Below are 13697 nucleotides of genomic sequence, written 5' to 3' on the forward strand. Positions count from 1 at the left end.
AGTTACAAGAATACATTTTCATCACTTTTCCTTGTAGTAACATCTCTTAGTGAATAAATCTGCCGAAGAGAAGATTGCTTCCAGGCAAATCATAAAAGCTGCAAAGGTATGAGTGTCTTTCATAGCAGTAAGGTGTTCATGTCTCAAAATTATTGAGACTGTTCAGCTGTTAACCTAATTAAGGATGTCTGTCTCAATTTAAGTTTAGACTAGATGCAAGTTGGGACAGTAGTTATCAAAAGATCATCTTCTTTCAGATCAGTTACTTTGGTTTCCATTAAAGGCCACAAAAGCACTAAAATGTAGGCATTGTTATTAAGCTCCATACTATAATAATTTATTTAAAAAGGATTCTCCATTTACCTGTGTATTTCCTTAGCAGGAATTTCCTGATACACTGCTTCAAGTTAAAGGATTGAGACATCTTGGCTTTTTTCCCCTTTCATTAATAAATTTCCCATTCCTTACTTTACTACTGTAAACACAGGTGCCAAAAAGTATCTTCTAGAAATCTTAAAGTTTGGGCATTATTTCCTCAAAGGTTGGTAACTTAGTCATAATAAATGAAAAAGTAATTTCATTAAAAGCATTTGTTTATTTCATTTAGACTATTTTACTTAAGTACCAGTCTGTTTGTGATTCTTTTGTCTGTCAGTCTATCTGGTGTCCCCATCCCTTCTCCATCTCTACAGTATTATTAGTTCATTGGCCAACTGCACACAAACATGCAGGTAACATCTTATTAAATTGCTCTGAATATCATGAAAACTCATTTCTGGGTGGGAAAAAGAACCCAGATTAATGATCTTCCTGAGCAAAATCCTCCCATGTGCTGTGTTACTCCACCTGAGCAGCCTGGCCAGTCTGTCAGAAGCATGTGCTGATCCTGCCCTGACAGTATGCATAGTATGGTAGAAAGACTTAAAGTGTGAGACCTTGAGAAAGGAGCTGAGATTACTATATAAAATGGAGTCTTACATAGGACATATATCCACTGAAAAATAAGAGTTGTAAGAAAATTACTCTGCAGAGCCATTAATAAGAAAATAAGAGACCTTGGTTTTGTTTATGGAAAAAAGAGAATTTTCAAACATCATCTTGGGGTTAGTGTGCAGACTGCCTCAGGAGATCTGTTATCTATCCTATGCACAGTTTCTGTTCTCATTGCTAATACTTCCAACACCAAAAATAGAAGACTTACGTATGGGACACCATGGTTGAGTCAGTCATTCAAACACTCATGTGATTCTGAAGTCTTTCTTAGAGGTCTCATAAACAGCTCTGGGTACAGATATTGCTGAGCAGCATCTCCCCTGGAAAGACTCTAATTTCATTTGCTTCCAACTTTGCAAATGTTAACTGGTTTGCTGGAATCTCATACCTTAGATATCTCTCTTGATCATTTTTTACCTTCCTGTCTCAGTTCTTGCTCTAACCCCTATCCAGTGGAGAAAGATGCCTCCCTGTGCTTCTGGTGCACAGTAGCTCTGAGGAGGCTGCAACTGAAGGATGAAACCAAACTCACATATCAGCTGGCCAGCTGGTAGGTCAAGTGGAAAGAGCTCTTTCAGAATGCCAGTGGGAAGGAATTGGTGTTAAAGCCAGAAAGAATGGGCAGGAAGCGATGAAAGAAGAAGGTGGAGGGGGCACGGGGGCCGGACTTGGTTGCTCCACATGACTAGAGCAAGAAGCCACTAAGCAGTGGAAAACTGAGACCAGAAACAGAATAAGGCATACTGAGAGAAGATAAACTTGACAGGACTCTGATCGCCTGTAATGGTAGAGAGGGGCATGAGTTCTGGGAATGATGGAAAACTAGGAGGCAGGACTACAGACACACCACTGGGACAAAACAGGAGCAATGGCATGGCATCAGTAATGATTAGGGAAAGCAGGCACAGATATTTCTATGGGCAGCCTACTCTGTTAGCAAAGTGAGACAAGTGAGCTGGCTCTAAAACAACACAACTGTTGCCATTAAGTTACGGAGTGTGAGCTAATTCATCCATCTGAAAATTGGGGCTTGTTACTAGAGGTGTGTCACCATGCTGATAAGAAGATAGCACTTATCTGATAGCACAGGGTCTGTGCTTGTATTTCCCAACATATACAGCATCATGTGGTCATTTCAGCTCAAGTGGCACTAGATTAGCATCTCTATAATCCACTCCATATAAATGTGTGCCCAAAACTATCAGAGCACGTTCCCTTCCAAAGCCTAGAACATAACTGAAGCACTTTTTCCTCTTCTGGCAAGGAATATCTGTGACACTCAGTGTACCTCATCTCTCAGATACAGAACTATAAATTCATTTATTTGCTAAACATCCAATCTTGGCCTCTCCAAGCTGAAACACAGCTACAATACTCTTCTTAAAGTCAGTCACCTTCAAGTTGATTAAAACTGTGTTTTGAAGATAGAAAGTGTGATAAAAGTATTTTGAAAATGAAGCATCAGACATCTCATGTCAAGCACACAAAATGAGGGGATGCTTTTGACAATTCTGACTTTGATCTTTGTGTGTCTCAATTTCTCAGTTATAAAACAAGGATAATAATGGCACTTAATTTTGTTGGGAACCATAGATTAGCTAATTTTATGAAGCACTTACATGCTATGGTGAGAGCACAGCACAATCATCCATGAAGATATTAGATAATTTTACATTTGATGCAAGATAAGCCTGTTGGATGTTGAGTAAGATCTGATATCAAATATTGAAGGAAGAAGAAACGTGGAATAACTATCCCTTTACTGAATAAGGCAGGATTCCCCAAAGAGGAAAAAAACAATACCTATATAATCATGTAATTAAAAGCTGTCTGACAATGTGTATACATGAAAAGGGCAGGATGAAATTTGCACGGGAAGCCTTTATTTTTACATTCTTCATGTTTTAAGCACCTGACTTTGCAATTCTCATTAGTGTTTTGGTATGATTTCTCTCTGTAGGCGGCTATTTTAATTACATAAAGAGTTTATTTCATAAGCTAGTTAAGCAGTTTAAAAGTTTAAAAGTTTGAAAGTTCTGGTTTTCATACACAAAGTAATAAAATTATTTTGATTGTCCTTTTTATCTTTACCACATATATCTGATTCCTCTGTAAGTATTTTTATACTACGATAAAAGCATTCATTGTTTTCATTATTGTTACTGAAATCTTATTAGGAAGTTTAGCAGTTCATTAAATTACATAATGCATTAAGTAGGTGGAATCAATTAAGTTAATGGAAAAATAGACTTCTGACACTTTATTAAAATAACACCTTTCATTCGAACAGGATCCAACTGATATCTAAAAGCTGTAAATGAGATTTGTTGCTCAATACAATGCCTTTATGAATTTATGTACACAACAGTCCAAGTTTCTGACTAAGGGTAGAGTGAGTCTCCAAGAGAAGGGATTTTTTGTAGGTCATTCCAAGAAGTTTAAAATTAGGACAGAAAATAATAATCATTGCATGTTTAGCAATTTGCATTTCAGGTGCAAAACATGTCTCTTCAGTCTTAAATTTTCTAGTAAAAACATACCAATTTTTTGTTGTTTTGTTTTGTTTGTTTGTTTTTTAAATCCCCCAACTCTTCCTGGGAAAAATCCTACCAAACCAAGCAGCATAAAATGTAAACAACTTTCCTTCTGAGGGAACAGGGTGAACTGTATCTGCTGTTTCATATACCATTGGCAAGGCTTAGACAAAATCTGGTGGGGTACGGATAAAATGGTGAAGGATAAGAAATAAGATCTGTATTGACTGGAATATTGGTTTCACTGTATTTATGAGTATTTAATGCAGACTGTAGTACATATGCATTCAGACTTAAATATGTTTATTAGCACTAAATGTCATTTAATATCACAGAAATTCCATTGCAATTAGGGTACAATATCTGAAATATAAAGCTGCCCAGTGTAAACAAATACACAGAAATTTTGACCTTAATTCACTCAGACTTTCCTGCAATACAGTCTTTGTTTCACCTCTTAATAACTAATGTTAATTTGAAGAACTATATTCCAAGTATGAGCACCAGCATATTTTTGTCCCTTTTCAATACATGTGCTGCGTGCCTCACTTTTGTGTTAAATTTGCTGATGAGTATTTTAAGCTCCACCCTGAATATTTTAAACTCCGTGTGGATTATTTATATTTTCAGCCGTATTTCCACTTACTATGGTGCCAGTAATTCATTGGAGTAATCTACTCAGTTCCACTGTGACAGCTCTCCATAAAGTTGCCAGTTGCTCCTCCACATTTCTCAGCATTCTGGTTAATGCATGTCCAGAATGTACTTGCTAACAAAATAGATTTCAGTAGCTGTTACGAATTATAACACTGAATTAGAACTTTTAATTTTACACTACACAATTAAAACCTGTATGAATGTCTTTCCACCCTATCTTCTATATTTCCAGATGCAAAGGCCAAGATCACCTTTCCAGCCAGGCACTTTCTACAATACCCAGTCTGAAATTAAATCAAATCAAAAATTATAGACAAGATACAGGACCTCGGTGTTATGTGCATTTTTGCACTTTTTCAGGAATAGCAAGTTTTATCAGGAAACTGAACAAAGACAAGGGAAAGAGCAAAATTCTGACAGTGAAAACTACATTACTAGGAAGGTATGTTACAACAGTATGCATGTGCGCACTCAGGTAAGGGGATAAGGGAGATTACACAGGAGGCTATTAAGTCATTTGCCTATAAAATAGCCCTCAAGGAACACTTTTGTTCTTATCACATCTGCAATTACTTATATTGATATTTCTCACTCATCCTTTTGTCTCTTATCCTGTGTTACTTTTGACATAGGCAGTAGTTTTCCAAATTCAGACCATGATTCATTATGACCCTCCTTCACAAAAAACCCTCTATCTGCCATCAATAATGTAACAATTAAATGCCTAGTGTTACTGCCAATTTGGAGGTTATTGATCAAAATCTAAGTGTTGTTTACTTGTCTTCCTACTCTATTTTTCTATTGCTTCCTACTACTAAGATGTGCATAATAACAACAGGACATAACTTTGTATTGGTTGTTCTTCCTGTGGGTGTGGATGTGTTGCATGCTGGTTCATGATGTAGAAAGTCACCAGCACTGCACATTTCTGAGGTCACCGGAAATCTTCCTTACTCACTGCAGTCTATGCACGAGTCTTCCCTGATGCGCTCTGCTCATGTCTCCACTGAGATTTGTGCTGTTTATTAAGGGTCTGAACTAAAGCTGATCGAAGGAAATTAAAATCAGAATATTTTCATTCATTTCACTGAAAATCACAGTAATGAAAACTGAAATATAGCCAAAAGGACTAGAGTCAACAGAGGACCTAAGTACCTAAAACCCTTTTGATCTGAGCATCACGTGGGATGCAAGAGGAGCAATTCAAAGCTTCTGGATGTTGATCAGGCTTATGAGTTAGGTGTGAAGGTGCCCAGAGGGGCCAAGATCCATCTATACACATACACAGAGTGACAGGCACCCTGGAGCTTTAAAATGGAAAAGTAAGACCCTGTGGAGTCAGTTTAAATAACAGTTGAAAAAGGTTTATTTGATGAGCAGCTTTCAACACAGGTGCCTGAGGTCCTGTGTTAGTCATAGAAGTCCCTTGTTGAAATAATTTTGGCTACTTCATTCAGAAGTTGCTTAGGCTTTGATAAAAAAATGAAAGGATAGCAGTTACTTCATTGGGAGAAGGTTTTTATGCTGCCTTACCTTTTTATGATAGTCTGCCTCATTCTAGCTTGCCATACATTTATCGTTCAGCATGACTGAACTTTAGATATTTTCTAGCTTCAAAACACTTTTTTTTTTTTTTTCCTGTGTAAATGATTCCTTTTAATTCTTGGCAAGGGCAACTGCCAATTTCCATGTTCATAATCCAGCCATTTTCCTTAGCCTGTGCATTTTTCATCCTCAGTTGAACTGCCCTTACTAATTTACTAATTAAGTACAAATCAGATTAGGATTGCCACTTAAACATTAATGTATTTGTTTGATCAAAATTAATTGCAAGCACACGATGTCTCATAATTGGTAAATGTAAGATGATAGCTCAAATCCACCTCTGGGCCTTTATCATACAGGTTAACAGTTTTCCATTTCAGACAGCTGAAGGGAATGCAGAGAATCCACAAACTTTTGAATTTATGAGTATGTTTTGACCAAGATACTCTTTGGGAACTTGACTATTTCAGATTAACCATCAAATACTGTAGAAGACTCAAAGTGTTGAATTATTTCAAGGTCTGATGCACAACACAATCTCTCGCAGCCATATCAATGTTATTTATTGATAAAGTACAGAAATGTTTCAGATTGTTTTTTGTAAGCATTTGACATAAAATCTCTCTCTGACATGAGATGCTCTAATAATAACCAGTAAAATCTCACTGTATTTGTTTTGCTTGATTTGCAGTTTCATAAGTGATAATCATAATCTGTCCATAAGAAATCCACATAGCATCATGAAAGATTCTGTTTAAAAATAATACTTATTTCTAGGCCTCAGGACTTCAAGACAGACCTTAAGGACATTAACAGCTAACTGAAGACTCCAGTGTTGGGAGTGAATGGTCTCCATTACTCTTGTTGTTTTAACTCCAAAGCCAATTTAAGTATCAGAGAAATTAGCCATCCCATTGCTGATAATATTAGTAAATACAATCAGGCAATAACATTATTTCATAATCTCACTATTTCTCAGCTGCTTCTCTTACAAACTGGCAAACTCCTCAGTTTCCTAGAGGTAACTTACACAGTGTTCTTATGTGTTGATAATATAAAACACTTAAACTTGTAAAACCAAAATTTTTATTATCACCAGATAATTCCAGTTAAAGACTGGGGACTATAATCTAACACACAACAGAGAAGCATAAAGGAAAATTGCCTTTTAGTGAAACTCTGTTGAGAACTTTACCATTCTAGGGATAGAGTAAACTCTGTCAGAATGACAGCTGTTATAGGAAGAATAAGTATAGAATCACAGTATTATGAAAAAATTAGGTTAAAGAGGGTTTCTGAAAGTCACCTGGTCCAACCTCCTGCTTCAAGCTAGTCTAAATGAAAAATTAATAGAGGATGGCCAAGGCCTTGTCCAGTCATGTTTTGAAAATCTCCATGGAAGTGGATCCCACAGACTGTCCGGGAAACACATCCCAGGGCTTAACCACCTGCACAGAGAGGAATTTTTCCAGTGCCCAATTAGAATTTCCTTTGCTGCAACTTGTGATTGTTGCATCTTGTTGTCTCATTGTCACGGAGAGCACTGCCTAACTGTCATCACAATGTATCACCTTCCTCCCACAACCTCACAGCAAGAGTTTTCAAAAACTTATTGAAACAAGTGACTCTGTAGTTTCTTTACTTGGGATTTCAGTTAAGTCTGGGTTTTCAGCACACTTTATCTGTCATCCCCAACTCATATATGCCTCTGAAAGAGCTGGCAGCTGAAGATGGGAGACTACAAACTTGCCCTAATATTTTGTTCTAACCACTTACCATCACAGACATGATGCTGAATTAGATAGACCTAGTAGTATGTTCTTTCTCTTCTGTACTTGAAACATCTCTAATTCAACTCAGAGCAACTGTTCACAATTTGTACTTGGATTTGAAGTTTGCTGTGTTTGTTTCAGACTTAGAGAAGCTTCAGCATCCATATGCTTGTCAACTTTTCACAATATTATTTGATTTGATGAAAGAATTACCTCTAAGAAATATGTATCACTGATATCCTTAGTTTATCATGGTCCCAGTAACACTACTTCTACATTAATTCTGAAGACAGCTTGATAAATGCAGAGTAAATGATGCTTGTTTCATTAATTGTACGTGTAAGTTAACAACTTCACACTGATTGTAAAGCACCAGATTAATGGGAAAGCATTTACTGAGCTCATCTGTGAACTCCAGCATTTGTTTTGTATCATTCAGTCAATAACCAGTCCCTAATCGCAGGCCATTTGTGTTTTCTGGACAGGTATGTGGACAGTTAATAAAACCTTGTCTTTGAGGATGGAATATTTTTGGCACTTGTTTAAGGCTTATACTACTGATAATAACTTCTTTGGCTACAACTTCACTGGCAGTTCGTGAATCTATGCAGAAAAAAAATAAGCCTCACATTTCTAGTAGCTCCGTTCAGACTTACGCTGTTTTGACACTTTGGAACAATAACATAACTTTCTATGTTGCTGAGACTTTTATGTGATTTTATTATTCGATATAGGCTGCTCTATTCCCTGGTTTATTTTCCCCTTCTACTTTTGCCAGTATTACTCTCGACACCTCCAAAAGGCCTTGTGAAACCTTTAATACTTCACAAATTTTAGAGTCAGGAAAAGGAAAAGAAAGATAGGCTTGGATTTGCAAAACTCATTGGGACCACAAGCATCCAAGCAAACACTAGGGTAACACTGAAGGCTCCAAGCATCCACTGTAACCAGCACTGGGAAGAAAACTAGCTTCAGGCACTTCTGGGATTGGAAGGAGACAAAGACCTTTCATCCTTGTGCCAACTTCACCTCCAAGAAGAGAGGTGAACACTAGGCCAAAAGCGGGTCCTTGTAAGGGCCAACACAGGCCTGTCAAAGTGGTTATAGCTTTGAAAACAAACTGTGTGCAAATCGAGCAATGAATTATTCCCTCTAGCCTTCTTTAATTTTTCTCTATGCATTTATTTACAGGACTCACCTTTTTTGTCAGTCAGAAGCAACCTAGGAGCTGTGAATTCTCCTTTTGACTAGAAGATCGTTATGGCTATGTTTTGAGAGTCTACACGAACCCAGTGGACTTGTTTCAAGTTCCTGGCTACAGCCCAATTCAGGATTTGGATCTGCAGTTCATTAAAACATTAAGATCAAAGAACAGCAGACAGCTTGCCATTGTGTAAGGGAATTATTCTCCCTTTCTATGGGGAGCTGAACAGTCATGGAACTTGTACTGAGGGGAAACAGATTAAATGGGAAGACACATTTTCCATTACTAATGTAACAACAGCAAACTGGACTTTGATGTACTCAAAACCTTGGTTCAACTGTTGTATCCCAAATCTAAGGCTAGCTTTTACTAATATGATTCTTACTTATACACCATGTGAAGTTGTATATAATAGTTTTTATAATATTAAAAATTTCGAGTATTAAAAATTCTCTGTAGGTTTACCTTTTACTAAATTAGTATAAAATTTTCTTTATTGATCTCTACATTACCCCAAAGTATGTCTGGCTTCAAGAGGCAAGCATATCGATCCCTAATCTCTACAGATTTAAGACCTGAATCTGGATTACAAAATATATCGTTAAGATTTTTTTGCCTTATTTCCAGTCAATTTTGTATTACTGCCTACTTGTAGTAGTAATAGTACAATGAGTACTATTCTCAAAGTAAGGCAAAGATGGATGTTAAATAAGGGCAAGTGAGAAAAGAAAAAATAATGACAAGAGTCAGCCTGAAGTATGTATTTAGAAGTTATGACAACCACATGGATACCACCTGGGCAAAAAGATTTCTAAGATTGAGCCTGAATCACAAGGACACATAAAATATCAGCAGACCTCAGAAAATATGAAGGTTTTGGAAAGCTGGAAAAGGATACCTAACTGTGACTAAAAACTTGACAAGCCATGAAGAAAACAGAAAAACTGGGCTACCTGTTGCTAGCTGTGCAGCCATCCTTCCCCAGGGGCAGGGGTGGAACCATGTCTAAGGGAACAGGCAGAGGTCTAGGATCTGAAGAAAGGAAACTGTACTCCTCCCCTTTTTTACTCATTAGCTTTAGCATGCTCTGCTAACAGCTGTATGAAGTCAGAGTAAACGTCTATGCAGCCCTGCATCTACCCTGCAATGACCAGCAGCACATGTAGAAATGTGGCAAAGAGAAAAAGAAGAGGAACGAAGCATAGGTGTGGAGAATACTTTGTCATTCTCCATCAGTTTGAAACTTCTTGTCTCAGAGCCTCCTGAGCCAGAGGTGCTGTCTTCATCCTAGAGCAGATCTCGAAGGAGTTTTCTTCTCTGTATTTGCTCCATTTTACAGAGGAGGTACATGTTATGTGACAAACCACATCAAGAAGCCTCAGTCACCAACTCCATTCCTAACGTGAAGAGTCTCAGTCTGAGTGGTTCATCCACAGATTGGCAGCTGTTCTTCACCTTCAGTCATCCATCTCACCCAGGTTTTCACCCTCTCAGCTATATATATTGGGGGCAGAAAATAAAGACTGGTGGATTTTTATTTACTTGTGTCTCAAAAAGATGTTTTTCATAATTTTATTCATCTCTTACCATAAATTCCTTAAAGGAAACCATCAGATTATCTTCACAACTGAACTTCCTGAAGTCACCTCAGTAGGTTTGCACAAGGCTTTGACACAGGATCTGACCTAGGACAAAAATCTACCATATAGTATATAGCATATATACCCAGGCCAACATATATGGGTTAGGAAGCCTCTCTCAGTAAAAGATCTTGATTTTAGTTCTTTGTATTTCAACTACTGGCCATTTCCTGATAGAAGCTGTGGCAGTAATTGGTAAACTAATCAGTGTTTGGACATTGCCAAGTATTTCCAAGATCATGATATATCATTATAACTACATTAATGTATCCCTGATTTAAGAATATGATATCAGAGTAGGTTATGATTATCTAATTTGAAAAAGCATGTACTGGGAGCAGGACACATGCTTTTCCATATTAATTTGTCCTTCTCTGTCCAATTTTTCTCTCTGCTACTTTATGAAAGGTGAGGGTTTTGTAACAGTACTCATCAAGCTTTGTGCAAATGCAGGGCAGCTCCTTTTATATCCATACCTGCAATAGCATATTTCCTTCAATTTTAGGATTAGTGTGTAAAGTCTCTGTGCTTATGCTTTAGATGAGATACGGCCTTTGATTTGCAAATAGTATGAATCTTCAGGACTGGACTTCTTCATCTGTTTAAAATTTAATAAAGCTCAACTCATAGATATCATGAATTGTCTAAACATCCACTGCTTCAAAATCAATATCCCCGTTATTAAATCTAAATTAAATCTTAGTAAGTATGCAGTAGGAATATAAGTATCATTCATATAAATATTTATCCTTAATAATTATTCATATCATAAACTTATGGACTGGTGGCATTGTATAGGTGATAATCTTCTGCTTGCATTCAACTAGACCTGTACATTTCAAAATGATCTATCAATACAAAAAAAGTCTCAGAGCTGACAACTGGAAACTGATGGAAGTCACAGACATGATCATCCATCAGCACCATCATCTGAGTATTCAGTTCATTTAAGACAATCTTAATTCTAATTCTTTCTGATTACATTCTCAAGATGGTGGTATCAAACATATGGAGTTGATTCTTTTTTCCCAGGAACAAACTATGTCTAAAATAAAAACTTCTTTTGTAGTTTTGACGCTTCATGAATCAGTGGTATTCCAGTAAAACGATTCCAATCAATAGGATTCTTCATTGGTCTTGCCCAATGTTATTCTTCCAATGGCAAAAGGAAAGGTTATTAAGCCAAATGAGACCCTGACAGACCCTGACCAGTTTCTGCAGTCCATTCCCCTCAAACTGCTGCAGCTCCACAACTCTAGGAGTAAGGATGCTGAAGGCCATAGCCCTGCCTCATCCTTTTAGAATCCAGTTTTATACCTATTGTTTAAGAATTTGTCCACTGCTTATTGAGCTTGCTCATACCGTCTGCCTCCACTGCCTCCTGTGCCTGCATGATCCAGGTTTACTACCTGTAGAGGATAAATGTTCTTTATTTTAACAGTTGACTGTGGATAGATGGTTTCCAAAACAAGGTATCCAAGCTAGGTTGTGTGAAATGTCTGGTCTGGTATAGCTACTGGAGGGCTTCAGGCAGCCCCCAACTGCATGGAAGAATGTCCAACAGCATTTGCCATCCCCTTTTTCTATCTTCTATGCAAGGGCTTTCTCAGCATTTAAAAAGATCTGTTTAAGTTTTCTTCATCTCTTCTCATCGCTCTGTTTACCCATTAATTTTAAACTTGGCACAATGTACTGGCTATTTAGAGAGCGCATTGTTCTTAGCAACAACAGCAATAATAATGCCTTATTATTGCTGATATTATTGTTGCTGTTTTACACTGTATTGTTCATTTGTATTGCATGTGTGTGTGCGTGTTGCTTAAGATCTCAGTATTAGATTGGTTTCCGACTGAGCTGGGCACTGGAAAGTCACAGAAAAAACCTTTTTCTTGTACAGATACTAATGTAGCAAAAAACCCTAGATCCTTTTTTTCTTGCAGAATTCCTTATTTAGAAAGCTATTACTGGTCCCATTACAACTTTTTGTTTATGCTAAGCTGGTACTCAACCACTGACTTCTCTGAAAGAAAGACCCAGTAAGCCTTGTAATTTATGCTATGTAAGTCCAACCAATTCAGTCAAGGTCAGAAGCGCTTTTGTGATCATCCATCTACCTTCCTACCCTTTCAAAAATAATTTTAGGAAATAGATCTGCCCTTTTGAAAGTTTACATCACCCCACCTCATTATGGCCAAGTTTCCACAGAAACACGTTTTCCTTCCTGACCACACATTTTCATAGGATAAAAAGTGCTGTATACTAAATAACTATAAAAACTTTAAAGTTTGTTGTTTTTTTTACAGCAGTTTTCCCCCTTTATTTTTCATCAAAACCAGGGAAATTCTTTTTTAGGTGTGGGAAGTGTCTAATCATTACATCCAGGTGATCCTATGTCTGTAAAGGGTAGTCCAGGAGTATACTGACACCAGCTACTTCCTCTTTTGTGTTTCATTACCTGAATTAACTGTACAGAAAGTCACTGCCTGGTGGCCAACAAACATACATTTTTTTTTTATATATATATATAGTTGTATAGATATTGCATATCTTTGTTTGTTTCTTCCTCAGAACTGTCATCAGAAAGTCATGGTAGAACCATGCTTAGCTTCGGAAACAGGACATACCCTGATCTTACTATTGGGCAGTAAAGGTTAGGAAAAAAGTTTGTGCTTAAAGCCAGAGAGGATGAATTATTGCTGATAAAGTGTAATTGTCAGGCTTACACTGCATGGTCTTAAATGGCTCATGAAAAAGCTGCCTGCAGTTATGCAGGGTATGATATGGACGAAGACTATAAGAAGTTTTCTATCTATTGTCATTAATTTACAAAGAAAACTTGGTGTGCTTAAGCCTCGGTGCTGATCTGCTGGCAGTTGCGTGACCTGATAAAAAGATGAGCGCGTTCTGGAGGCGCCTTTCAGCAAGGGCCCTCAAACCTCTGTCGCCGGGTCTGCGTGCCCAGCCTGCGGCAGGCCAGGAGGGTGACCTGGCTGCTGGGCGGCCCGCCGGGCACCGCAGCCAGGGTGGGGGGCTCTGTCTTTAGGTCCGTTTCTCTAACCGCTGACATCACGAGCAAAAAAAAGAGCATTTCAAGGCAGCTGAGCTAGTTGGAAAGGGGGCTCATGCACATACCTAATTTAAAGGCCTCAAACGGGTACGGCTCCCTTGCCCTGACTTGCTCCCCCGGAGTTAAGCTGGAAACCGTGACTGGAGGCTGACGGGTTTTATTTTTTTCTTCAAGCCAAAGTTTGGCGAGTTTTCTCTCCCACGCACCCGCACACCCCGCTTCCAGGGGCCCCCGGCAGGGCTGCCGGTGTGCGCGGCTCGGCCGGGCGCCCGCGGCTGCCGTCCC

Source organism: Athene cunicularia (assembly GCF_003259725.1).
Source record: "Athene cunicularia isolate RWA chromosome 3 unlocalized genomic scaffold, athCun1 chr3_part1, whole genome shotgun sequence".
Lineage (NCBI taxonomy): Eukaryota > Metazoa > Chordata > Aves > Strigiformes > Strigidae > Athene > Athene cunicularia.